Consider the following 14319-nt stretch of genomic DNA (forward strand, 5'->3'; position numbering starts at 1 on the left):
AAGAGAATAAAGAGTGGATGGAAAGTTTGAGACAACTGAGTTAAATGGGACTTAAGGTGTAGAAAGGAAGGATGGTGTACAAATGGAAAGATGGGACTGTGAGGTAGAAGAGAACGATGAAGAAAGAGGGAGTGAATGACAATCACATGTCTGCAGAGGAGGAGGATGAGGAGAGGAGGATTGGTGGTTTCTGTAGGAGGCAGATTAATGTTCTGTCGTGGACCTCTGCAGTTTTGATTCTCAAAGCCTGATGATGAACGGGTGTATTTGGCACCGATGTGCTATAAACATAACGCCTCACTCCAGGCTCTCACATGCCATGAAAGTGGTCCAAAGACAGATACTAAAGATCATCTCCAGTGATCACTGCTTAAAGCTGCACAGACCACGGTAGACTATAACGAGAAGAGACGTGAAGACCAGCCAGTCCTCTAAATTACACTTGAGCATTTAATGTGCTTCTGCGTTCCCAACTCCCACTGGGGTGTACAAAATGTGGCATGACTGAGTACTGATTGCCTGTCTGTCACGCTTTCACACAATCAGCATGAATGTGGTACATGCTGATTGTAACATGCTTAGAGCAGGTGTAGATGGGAGGCATTACCATGTAGACACATGATTACAATCCTTGAACACCAAGCTAAAAGGAATACATAAATCTTCCTTTCTTGCAGTAATAATATTCTGATAATTTTCAGTTTTTGCTGTGTTGATCCAACTCTATGATCATTATGGAGGCTGCAATTTTTGTTGCTGCCAAACTGCCCTGCATTATAGAGAGAGGTGTGGTATTAGTATCTCTTTCACAATAAACATTCATGTTGCAACGGGGGTGAAGCAAAACATCTAGACTTTATATGGTAGTGGTCTCACATTGTTTGCCTGAAGAATTGCTCTCTTCTTCAGTGAGCACAGCTCCCATCAGAGTAAACAAACACACGCACACTGACACGCACAGGCTGTACACATGCGCGTTTCACTACACACACCACCGAGCAGCACTTTTTATGCCTGCTGTTCTCCTCCCTAAGTGGCCAATTGCTGTCAATCACCGAGCAAACACAAGCAATTTTAGATCCTAATCAGGCTAATTGAAGTAATGAAACGGAGGGCCAGGTGGACTGGGCTAAAACAAACACAACTAACGCCGCTGATGATGGGTGGGGCGAGCTGCACCCATGGGCTGAGATGTTGCAGTAGGAGATGAATGGACATGGCTGGAATGTTAGGGGTTAAACACAAAATAGGGATTCTAAATATATTCCACAAGAGCCACTGAGATTCATTACATGTCATACAAACAAGACCCATACACAGCATACACAGACATAAAACACACACTTATTTTACTCTGCTATTTTTAGATTTTTTTTTTTTCTTTATCTGGGTGTAAATCTGTAAAATACACACAAAATGGTATCAGAGATCCAAAAAATCAAGTGAGTCACACTTATAACCACCAGGAATGAATGTATGATGTTGCTGATATTTATTATTGCTCAGAGCTGACATACATTATGCACCTACTGTCTAAATTTGGTTCCAATTGCATTCAAGAGTCAGGGTGATTTATGCCACAGCTAATACTCTTCCAGCACGTTCTTCAAACCAAAAAAGCATAATGCACATTTTGGTATATGTTTCTGTTTAGTTGGAAATGAGTGTGGTCTGTAAACTTGGTACCTACATTTCTACTGAAACTGAGCCACCCACATTTTCCACATTATCTTATTCCAGAGAGCCTAAAATTAATCCAAATGTCAGTGAAATGTGTTGGGTTGTTTTTGAGATGCTATTCTAACTGACAGGCAAACATAGAAACAAATGGAAACAAACAACATGTGATGTCACTGAAAAAAAAATAGTGTATAGCTCCACTTAGACTGGCTATGAGTTCAGGTGAGAGCTCACCTTTTTTGTACTCCCCCTCTATTTTCTCTTTGTTTTTGTATTGTCTTTCTATCGGCCTGCTGTCCAGTCAGGAGACAATCAATCCCAGAGGGCCGAACCAGCCTGTGTCTGATCCATAAACAACCGATAGTAATGCAATCGGGTCTGGCACTTCATCTTATCGTCACCTATCTTAACACCCCTCCACCCCTTCCTCCATCCCCACCACCCCAGCACTGATTTTGTGTCACAGCCCCGAAATGAGACTGTCGCCTTCGGTATTGGACCAGATACAGAACAACAAGGGTTGAGAATGAGATATTTTCCTCATTCTCAAGCGATCAAAAAAAAAAAAAAAACTCTTTTCCTGTCTCTTCATTTGTAAAAATCTCCTTATTGCTTTGTATAATTCTTGCCTAATTACATCCCCTTCCTCCTTGTATTTTTGGAGCCCAGCCAGATAATCACACAGTGGAGCTGGTTTTAATAAGTCTACATTGATGTGACTGCTCTACACTGTAAATGTATAGAAAAATTCAATACAAATAAAATTCAGCAGTGCCAATTTTGCCTTTAAGATAGTAGGGGAATTCGAAACTATCACAGTCACTATCAGAAATGCATTATTTCTTTAGATGTTTTAATCTTTATTTAAAAGCCTAACTGAGACTGGGGCTGCAAATCAGCTTCAGCTTCAAGGCCTGTGCACATTACATCCTTCGACTTATTTTTTATGTAACCATGTTTTTCTGTAATGGTCCCTTTTAAATGAACAAATAAATTATTAAATCAACTACAACAAGCAACAGGGGCAGAAATATTGATCCAAAACAAATGCAAACAGTGGGCTGGCCATCTGTCAGCTTGTACAACAAAATACACTTGAGCTCCAGATAATCAAATACTGTAGCACAGAACAGATGACTGTCAGCCTCATAAGAGTGTGAGTGGGCTGCCACAAACAAATTGATACTTCACTATAAACCATTAGTAGCCTACAACAAAATACCCTTTTACACAAGCTTACCTTCTCCAGGCACCAAAAGAAAAGGAAGAAAGACGATTTTATTCTATGCTTATTTAATCTGATTGTTCTCTTTATTTGTCTTGGATGACAGGTACGAATGAGGTGTATCTCTATGAAGCCTTGCCTATCTGAGGATTAGATAATGAAAGGTGATTATCCAGCTAAATATGTCTGGATTAAAGCTGTACCTGGCTGCCTCTGTCTTCAAGAACAAAAAGGGCAAACCACAGTGGAGGCAGATGGTTCAACTTATATTTCATTCCAATGTTAAGATTCGAGATGCTCAGTCATTACACCTTCTCAACCTTGCTGAATTTCAAATTCAGGCTCTATTTACCAACTGGAAAACAAAACCACTTTAACTTGAATATGAACACCAGTAATACAGCTCTTATGGGTCCTGTATGAACTGCACTACATGCAATAGCACACTGAAACAACAAATAAGAGTGTACAGGACATGTAAGTTTATGGGTATATCTCCATTCCCTTAAGTGTATCCACGTTTCATTTATTTGCATCTTTTTTTTTTTTTTTTTTTTTTTGCATCTTAGTCCCATTTTAATCCAGGCAATATGCTTTTAGACAAATGAGATGTCTTTTCCTCCTAACTGTCATCTGAAGTGATGCCAGTTTCTGATGATGACAGCATAGCTGGACCAGCTGTTGGATTTCATAGCTGTGTGGTGACTTTGTATTTGCATTTAAATCCACTGTCCAAGCAGTAATGATTATTACTATTACTGTATTACTATTATTATTGGCTTTGGGATGGCCAAGTTCAAGGATCAGAAACTTAAACAGCAGGAAGAACTTCGCTTATAAATTAGTCTTTTAAGTAAACAATGTGTGCCTATTTAATTTATGACCTTGTACAAACCAAGCAGAAAGGCAGTCAGTTTTTATATATCCCAAAAATGAGAAACAATAAAGCAAAAGTGTCTATTAATTTAATCAGTCTGTAAAAAAGCGAGCTCAAAATTCAAATGAAGTGACTAAAATAAGCACACACTAAAACACAAACTTAACTTACAGGAGGGAACCATTCATACTGGCTCACCCTACCAGTTACACAAATGAGGGGAGGGAAACACACATCAACTACAACTAAACACCAAACCAACAGTTTACTATTAGTGTAATACACATTTAGCTATGCAAATATAGAATAAAAGTCTCTTAATGGTTTTATTGTTGTTAACTTAAAAGTTGCTATATGAAAACTGATCACGTTCAAATACAGTCTACAACTGAAGTGACTAGTGTGAACATCAGCTCATCATAGACATAAAATCAACTGGTTTTGGAAAGCACAAGTCACCCATGGGACATATTATCAGGGCTTTACATAAAAAAATATCAAAGATGTCATGCTGATGCATTTGATATATAGACACTTTCCACATGATGTATCTAATGTTGCAATTTACAATGGCACCTTTGGATGTCAGTTGTACGGTATAAGTTGTACATTATGTATGAGCAAGAAAAAAAATCCATACTGTACTGTATGTAACTGAGGGAGAAATCAAAGTTAGAGAGGACAGTCAGCATCCATTTAAATTCATATACTGACACATAGGATATTAAAGGTGTAATGTGTAAAATGTGAAAGACTTAGCAGCATCTAGTGGTGATACTGCACACACAGAAAGCCTGTTCCCAGATCTGAGCGAGGCTATGGTGGCCATCACTTTTAAAACAAAACCTGATTCCCTGTCTAGAGTCAGTATTTGGTTTGTCTATTCTGGGCTATTGTGGAAATATGGTAGTGCAACATGGCTGCCTCCATGAAAGGAGACCCGCTTCCTACATAGTCTCATTTTAAGACTTACCCTGCCTTCACGTGCTATTGGAATTTTGATAAATACGAGCGTCCATCTTGTAAAATGCACATGAATGCCCCCTCACGTCATAATTTCCACTGGGGAATTGGGAAATAATATTGATACACGAGTTGCCAAGCTGGGATAACCTGTGACATTTTCAACATGGCGGATTAACCATTCAGCTACTGTTAGAGCAGATGCTAGCAGGAATAAGTTCACCATTCTTCATTTCATTCTGACAACAAAAGCACTTGAACAGAATGCACTAGTAGTTCCGATTTCACAAATGGGAAATATCATCCTCCCGACAACAAGCATGTGAAGGCAGCTTTAGAAAATGCAGTTGTTGCAATGACAACATATTTATGTACTTAGGAATTCCTGCTAACCTTAACCTTTGAACATTGCCAGTGCAATGACAGTGGAGTCACTCTTACAATTTTTAATTTTTTAAATTTAATTTACACTTAAGGACACTATAAATCTGACTCAGCAGTTTGAGTAAGACTGTGTGTGTGTGTGTGTGTGTGTGTGTGTGTTGTACACACAGAGTAACAATGCTTTCCATTGTCCATCCTTCTATCACAGTGTTTCTTAACTGACACAGTGCACTGATTGACTGCTGTTAGTTTAGTCAGGCAAAGGATTTAGAGGGATTTCTGGTCCCCAGGGGCCACTTCTTATTGAACACTAAAATGTTTATTGACTGCCATCTTGTCCTAAACATGTTCCCTACTGTTGCTGAAAGGACACTGTAAGTTTAACCCGTAAACAAGGTATGAAGTGTCTTTTCCTTCATTGCAGTTTATGATGTCAACTGCACATCGTCTACACAGGCCTCAGGGTGGATATCAGTGACCTTTTTTTTCATAAATGACAAACCGTCACTCACTTTGAACGGCAGAGATGAGATGGCCATACAAACTCTCTCTTATGCTTCTTTGCTCTACAGGGGACAGTCCTTGAACTTTGTTTCACTTCACTGGACAAACATCTTGTATGAACAGTGAATGTTTTAAATGTCACATCTCACTTAAAATGCACATCATTGCACAATTTCTAAATCTTTTCTGCCTTGTCACGTCAGTGCTGTATTTTCAGATGCATAGGTAGCGCTCTGAATCTACTTAAGCAACTCTATTTTAATCAGGTAGATGATAGTCCAGTAAGTACAGCAAAAAACTTTGTGCTTATGAGAAACAAAAACTGCAGGTAAAGCATAGTCTAATTTTTATGCTGTTCTCCCTGTTTTGGTTTCTTTCACTATGTGTTTCTCTTTCTCTCTCCTGTTCTTTGCCCAGTGAGGCAGTGATGCAGTGGGAAACTGTTCGGAACCTATTCCCCTGTGCAATCAGAACCTCGCCACACTCAAATGTGCTTAGTGCGTTCAGCCAAAGCCCTGATATAGCATTTTGCTTTTTTAAAGAAGTAGAAACTTATTTCATCCCTTAGCTTCACAAAAAAAAAGACAACGAAATGCAATAAGGTTGTTGCATTTCATGCACCAGTCAGCTCCCAATGGAGTGTAGACCTTTGAATTGTTGACTGAAGTGGAAATCAACTTTTGTAGCTAGTTTGGCTTGGGTTGGCTTGAGGCAGTGGTGCAATTTCAAGCAGCATGAAGCCAGACCTGGGAAATGCTGCTTATAAGGTCATATGTTGTGCAGATGTTATGGGGACATTTTTAATTTTTTCAACCCTGTCTTTTGGAAATGCCATATATGTGCTACTCATTTGTTTTGCCTGTAACTTTTTGAGGGAGATGTGGTAGTACATTACAAAGAACTGACATGTGGCCGTAATTGGTTTGCCTAAATTTTCCACAATGTATCATGCTATGTTCAATAGGAGCAGATATTTTAGGGAGAACAAATGCAATACAGTTATTGGTCAGGTGCCACAGTGGTGTCAGAGGTTAAATGGTTTTATTGTACTAATTACAGAGTTGGCAGTTCTGGTCTAAATAACATTCATAACATACAGGATTTTTTTAAAGGAAACATAATGCTGACCACATCACATTTTCTAGTAACATAATGATTATTAAATTCTGTATCTGGCAAGTTGCAAAAAATGTCAATACTAGATATACGGTATAATCAAAATGTTCATTAGTGACATTTTATTTATTTTTCACCAGAATGTATGATCTTGCAATCCAATATAGCCACTACAGCATCATTTAAATCTATATACTGGTAGTTACTTTCAGGCACACATGCAGCACACATATTACAGAAAGGTGATCTGTACAGGTAGATATCACACTTTTGCACTGGAGTCTCCTGCCACGACGTGATTATTGATGTGAAACCACAATCTTTACCACAGAGAGCAGTCAGGGTGCAAACTCCGATCTCTGGTATCGAAATCCTCGACCTATGTGGCAGTATTTGTTACTGCAACATAACTAAGAAAGCAATTTAGTACTCCATAAATGTCATTTCTAGGAGAAAGGCTAGTGAGTAATATATGGTTGTTATGTTACTCTGTGATTAACACATGCATGTGCTGTTTGTCTATGAGTGAGAAGAGAAAAGGACAGGCTATTGGACTGGTCTCCTGGTTAATGATGTGGTCACTTATTGGTGACTGATAATGTCATATCAGGAACTAATTACTAGTATTGTTGCCTCATTAAGCACAGCATGATACCCTGCCTCGGGCCACTAGCAGCACCTCACTATAATCGCTACCATCTCAATACGTCCCCATTTTAATCCATCTGGTGCTTTGCTGTCATTCTCTTGCTATGTACTGGCTCTACGCTGCTTCTATTCTTTGGTACTTTATTCTTCGAGGAGACCATTTTTCTACATATTAAGATAGAACTTTGTGATCTGAAGGATTTTTCATGGATTTCATTTCTTTCTGTGGAAATTGTTCTGACATCCTCATACAATCTTCCTTTTTATTTGTCAGCCTTGCCTGTTTATCCCCGTTTCCCTGGCATTTTAATTCACGTCTCTTACTGCTCAGTTTGAGGCTGCTTTTACTTTTCTGTCATTTGTCTCCCCTTTGGTTTTTACTCTTTAACATTTACATTTACTTGCATTTCATCTGTAGTCCGCAGTCACCTTCACAGTCTTGATCTGTAGCAGTTGGCTTGCCTCTCCCCTTCCCACACCCCTCCATTTTGCACATGCCCACTGCCCTGCCTCTGGGCCATGCTTCCCTCTCTCTATCTCCACACCACCTCAACCTCTCCCCCTCTTTTATTTATGGGAATATGCTGATGGGGCAAACTCAGGTAAAGATAGAATTTTTCTTTTCACAGGGTGAGAAGTAGAAATTGAAATAGAAAAAGACGTGAGAAGGTGGAAGAGTAAAAGAGCACACACAATTAATCAGTTAGCTGTCATTTTTCCTAAACAGCAAAACCATTCATCAAAAAGAGCTGAAGAAAAATTAGGAAAGGGTGAAAAAGAAAGGGAGGGGAGACAAATATGTATCACAGGATCTATCCAGGATCTAATTGGGTCAGTAGCAAATAATGTGGCAGTGCTACTGCTGAGCTTTGCTCTGGAGTTGGAACAGCAAGCTGGTTCAAGATCAGCGTCAGCAGGAGAGTAATTTAATCTCATGAGAGATAAAAAAAAAGGAAATAAGGTAACCTCCAGAGCAACATGACTGTGCGTATAAAATGCAATCACTTGTTTCTACCTCCGAAACCATGATGTAAGTTGCAAAACATGGAATTGAGAACAAACCCCTGTCATCTAAATGCCAGAGTGACCCACTGAACCCCAAAAAGAGCAAGGACTGCAAAGTAAAGAATGTAATAACATTTAACCCAAGGCAATATCATTCTGTCAATCTGTCATTTTATTTGACAGGGGTCATTCCTTCTTTTGCACTGCTGACTGGGGTTGCCACACATTATTAGAAAAATGAAAACTTGCTCAGTGACATTGTATAGGAATTTAGAATAAAAATAACCCACATATGTTCTTTGCGTTTGTGCCCTTTAGGGCTAATGGGATCTGTCTGTGTCCAAACAGTTCTCATAGAGGAAGAAAGAGGAAGAAACTGATCAAATGAGGGAAAGGTGAGAGCAAAAGGTGATGCTATAGGTAGATGATAGCACTGAGGTGTAGCTGAGGCAGAAAGGGAAAACACAGAAGGAGCTGTTTCCTGCGCGAGACCAGGAGCCATGCAAGGGTAAAGTTGGGGATGTGACATGTGGTGAAGAGAATAATGCACCTTGACAGAACAGCACACTCTGCCAACAAAACCAATGATTTTTTCCCCAGAGCAGAGTGATGTGGAGTGCGAGCAGCACCTGTGACACCAACTGCCACCCCGGGGGAACATCAGCTATAGCCACCTGTTAAAATATGCACTTGGCAACATAACACTGCCAGTGAAATTCAATGAATTTCCCCAGAATTATGCCACTTTGACATGTGCAGACTGCTTCTTAATGACGCTTGACCTGAATTCAAATGTCACTTGAACATGTTGTCAAACACTCAAGGAAAATTAGCTTCATTCACTTTCTGCCCTAATCTGGAAACATATCCTGTGTCTGCTGCTCAATAAGATACCTTTACAGTTTTTCACTTAAAGGAAGTCTATGTAGCTTGTAGAAATTCTTCTCTTACAGTTTTAATTCTTAGGCAAAGCAAAGCATCCTTCCTGCATTCAGGACTTTTGCTGTTACAGTTTTACTAGCTCTGATATGACCACTAGCTAATAGTCGCCAAAGTTAATTCATGTAGAATTAACTCATGTAGGGAGATAGTGATGTGAGTTTGGTGACTTTATGGCCTATTGTGATTGGGCTGTTGATGGGCAAAGATGCCCAAACTGCAATTTGAGTTATTTTCCCTTTTTGTACATAGAATTATAAACAATAGACTATCAGTACTGCAGCTGATGTGCATATTGTCTTCATTTCTTTTTCATTTTTGAATATATTTTCATATTTGTGAGAGCTGGCATTACTGACACACCATCAACTCCGGCGGTGCACTATTGACTGGAGCATGTCCTACTGCATAAGCACCTACTATAAGCACAATAAAAGAAAAGGTTTTCATTTGTGTATTGTGTTGGTTATGTAACATTTGCATATGAAGAAGAACCAGTGTGTTTTACAGTATCCACTTAAAAAGTGGATGCCAGGTAGTCTAGCTTGTTTGTATTGGTACTAATTCCTGTCACATTATTTCAATACCACAGTGTCATTAGACAAGTTTCCATCCAAATGTGGCACAAATTAAAAAAATTCAGAAAGTTGTTAAAAGAAATATTATATTATATATAAATATTAATGTGTATTTCCATTCACTACTGATACTCAAAGCACCATACAGTAAATAGATGGTGGTGCTAATAGTCTGGTCAGGTATCATAGATCAGGGTAGCCAACTCTGGTCCTCTAGAGCTAATGACATGCTTCTACCCTACCCACTGCTGATTACCTGGATCAGATGTGCTCAGCCAATGAAAAGCTGGAATGACAGGGATAGTTGGAAAACAAGCAGGGGTTGGCCATAGATCATCGCAGAAGAAGAGGGTCCAACAAAAGGATGGAATTTAAAGAGACCTCAATGGAACAAAAACAGTGCGGACAATGTGATGAAAATCACTGCATTTAGTGCTTTATGTGTTCATTTGAGGAATCTTATGGCCTTCCTTCTTACAGATATTTATTGAGCCCATTTTTTACATCGCTTCAGTTAATTGTTTTAAGCAGTATGCTTTGTTGCATCTTGCATATATTAACTTCTATATAAACAGAGTGACCGCAGTTGTTAAGCCCATTTACACCTTATATTTTTGTCATGCTATGGTTGGTTGATAGAACATGCTACTGCTTTCATTAAACACGAGTCCAAACAAACACCAAGGATATATTATATAAATATACATTTTCAGTTCAGCTTTGACTTAAGGCTTCTGCAGCACAGATTCAGTATTGCATTTAGTAAAAAAAAAAAAAAAAAAAAGGAAGTTTTCAAGATATGTATGCACATACTTTCAAGGGTGAATGTAGTTTGTGGTGAGCAGTTCCTTTGATCTTTATCAGAAAATGTATGTAATTTCCCATCCTATGTGATGCCAGATATTGAAATATTCAGCATGCTGTAGTGCTACAGTATGTAAATAGGGGTTTACCTATTCTCAGAGCTAATGGCTGGCTGAGAGGCAGGGGAGGCTGTGGTTGTACACTTAATGGAAAACCTGCACTGCTTTGTGCTAGTAATGGGAGGAGATTATCTTGCCATGCAGAAGGACTGGATGAATGCTTCTCCACAAATTGCTTGTACCCTCTACTTCCTTCCCACCAACACCCCCTCTCTCTCATTTTAGATGTTTATTATTTATATTGTATTCATAAGCAATGTGGATGCTTTAAATATGCTGACAGGCTGGGGAATCTATGGCTGTTGTGCAAGGATGGATTTGCGGTTTTGGTCATGCATTTTATCTTGTTTTCATATATATTTGCTGTTTTTGTCATTGAGACAGTTTATTGTATGGATTTTTAAAAATTATTATTATTGTGAGTCGTATGTCTATATGCCGTATGCTACGTCATCATCAGACTTATCATCATGCGCCGCTCTTCTGTGTTTGTTGGATGCTGCTGACAATTATTTACTTTTGTCAGCTCATGGCCAAAGCCACTGTCTTAAATTTCCATCTGACAGGCTACCTAATGTTTGCCCTGGAGAAAGATCAATACCACAGCACCATTGTCCAGACTTCATTCTTCAGGCACAATTGATTACGTTCCTTCCTCAGAACTGGCCACGACACAGTAAACCAGACAAATCCATGTGGTTCGGTGTCAGTGTGAGCAGAGAACAGTGTCAATTAAGCCTGAGATAATGATCATCCCGAGTCATTTAAAGGACATCATACCTGTTACTTTTTCACATCAATTTAAAAGTATTGCCTAAGGGTTTGGCAGCATGGAAGTGTTGGGATGAGTTAGATAATTAACTTTTTATGGGAGTATAACCGAGAACCATGTTTACCTGGAAAGGACATAGCGATGCATGACATCCCCCACTGGTTTGCACCGCAAGAGTTTGATTATGGTGAATGTCTTCTTTTCTACTTAAAGCAAGGGCCTAGGAGCCTTTGCCACCTCTCACCAAACATTACCTTACTAAAAACCAGCCAAACCAGCCTACTGCTAGTCACAAAGTTGTGTTTGATTACAGTAATGTCTTGCTTCTAGCCTATTCATGTGATCCCAGACTGACTTCACACTGCCCAGATCTGGGCTCTTTGTGGGGTCACATCAGCTGCTCCAGGACTCCCGGTTCTTCTTGCCCCTGAAAGTAGTTCTTCATGGACTCTAGTGGGTTCTTTATGGTCTTGTCCTGCACAATGGGCTGCATAATGAACCTGGGCTCAATCAGACATGTGATGGTGTTGTGTCATAAGAATCTAAAACATCTAAAATGCCTAAAATTTCTGCACAGTACTGTAGCTGTTATAGTGATTTGAGAAAACCAGAACTTGTGGTAAACTGCAGCCATTGTTAGAAGGAAAGAATACATGATTTTGCCATCTTGGGTAACCATTAGACCTATCTGTATAGAATATATATCCATGAATATATTGTCTTTGACATACTTGCCCCAGCCACAGCAGAACCATCTGTCAGGAAATTAATAATATTTATTATATAAACAGAAGTTCTGAAACACCAATATAGATAAGTGCAAGCCCAGCATCAGATGAATAAATTGTCAATCAGAGCTGTAAATCAATGCCTGCATAGCACAACCTTCTATAAGCCTAAAAATCTTAGCAAAGCAATATTTTAGAAAATTATCACCCTTGGAGGAGACATATTAATTATTTGGCACCCTGATGATACTTGGAAAAAATATTTGGACAGTATTTGTCGGCAGAGGTTTTACAAATGGGAGTTAATTTCAGCTAGGAGTGTTTGGAACCAGCATCCAGTGGCTCTTAGTGGCATTGCACTTTAAGATATTTGTACACTGGCTTTAGCCTCCATCTGTGAGAGCTATAAGAGCCTTCCTAGTAGAGCATGGTGTGTCTCTTCAGTGCCCAGCCACATGGAGAGCATCTGAGAGTTTTGGTGGTCGACAGGTCAGCTGTGAGAGCTGTGCAGCTGTCTGATAACTGCTGCTGTGTGGTGAGTACTTGCTTACTGTGCTTTTTCATCTTCACTGTATAAATCAGCACCATGAAGACCATGAAAGGACTGTCATCATTTTTGTCCATGTAGCAAACTCTGAAAGCCAGTGATTTAACAGATGTCTAGATCTGGAGCACTTCCGCACTCATTGCAAGCCACTTAAAGCATGTAGCCCATGTTTAAAGCAGCTATTTACCGACAGATATTTGGGCAATGGTAAACCGAGTGTCCATTTTTCTCATTTCAGTTCATTTAGCTTGTATGTTCTGTTTGCAAATTAATGAATATGCAGTGTAATGGTCTGTTAATGCAGTATTGATGGAGTAATGCCGATAGTAATGAGATGTCCAAACTAAATCATAGTGTTTACAAATGGACAAGCACATACAGCCACGTGTATTTGGCCCCATTCTCCCTCCAGCTGATGATTAATTTCATTCACCAGACTTCTTCTTGCTCATTTGTTACTTTTCAACCACAGAAAATTGTGTGGTTATCAATTAGTGCTCTGATGGTTTTTCAACTAACCATATTTCATAGAAAATGTCATGTGGTTTGGCTTTTATATTCTCTGCCATATGCCGTAGCCAAAGGAGGTCCCCTGCTATATTTGAGAAAGATGATGTGTTTTCAGCTCACTTTCACGATTAGTATTGTCTTCTGTTCATTGGACGTGCGCAGTGATGCTGCAGGAATGATTTGTTTTGTTTCTTTCTTCTACTTTGGTCTTATGTACTACATTATTTCTTCTGAATTTAAAGTATTTATGTACAGCAGTAACCTTTCCAGTTGTTATAGACATTTCAGCCTTTCCAAAATATGGAAATGACCATAGTGTTGTTATTACAAATAAGGGAATATATTGGAATTTGTTTTAATACGGTTTATATGGTTGTGTAGGATTTTCATGAACAATTACTGTATGTATTTGTTTTCCAAAAGACCAAACAGGACAGGCAAATACTAGATATTTGTTTTTAAGCTCTTATAGTCCTTATTCTTCTCAGACCATTGACTTTTTTAATTTTTCTCCACCAGGAATAATACTGCAGAGTGACTTTGCACAGGTTCACTGATGGTAGTGTATTGTTATGTTTGACACATTTTATTACTGTGGCAGCTGTTTACTATGAGGCTTGCCACAGTTGGACGCATACAGAGAAAACACAAGCCCACACATGCATAGACACACATTTGCTTGGCCAGTACAAAGTAATGTGGCAGTGTCATTGCTTGGCTGGCAGTGTATTTTTCTCAGTTCCGTCAACATGTTGAATTTAATTTCCGTTCTCTGTCCTTCAGCCTGTTTTTTTTTTTATTATTTTATTTTTATCCCAGGGCAGTATTTTCTTTTGTATGCATTTTGTGTGCATTCAGTGTTATCACAAGCATTTTCTTCTCCATGTACTGTACATGTGTCTGCCTGTGTGTGTGTGTGT

The 14319-nt window shown here is 39.1% G+C and overlaps 1 protein-coding gene across 1 annotated transcript in view; it reads left to right on the plus strand.

The window, feature by feature from the left end:
* The first annotated feature begins 12782 nt into the window (after positions 1–12782).
* doc2g (double C2-like domains, gamma) overlaps positions 12783–14319 on the plus strand; it is a 28442-nt gene continuing 26905 nt past the window's right edge. Inside the window, exon 1 of the mRNA XM_026303730.2 lies at positions 12783–12877. The gene's annotated coding sequence lies outside the window, so the exon portion shown is untranslated. The remainder of the gene's footprint in view (positions 12878–14319) is intronic.

Source organism: Mastacembelus armatus, chromosome 1, assembly GCF_900324485.2.
Source record: "Mastacembelus armatus chromosome 1, fMasArm1.2, whole genome shotgun sequence".
NCBI classification, from domain to species: domain Eukaryota; kingdom Metazoa; phylum Chordata; class Actinopteri; order Synbranchiformes; family Mastacembelidae; genus Mastacembelus; species Mastacembelus armatus.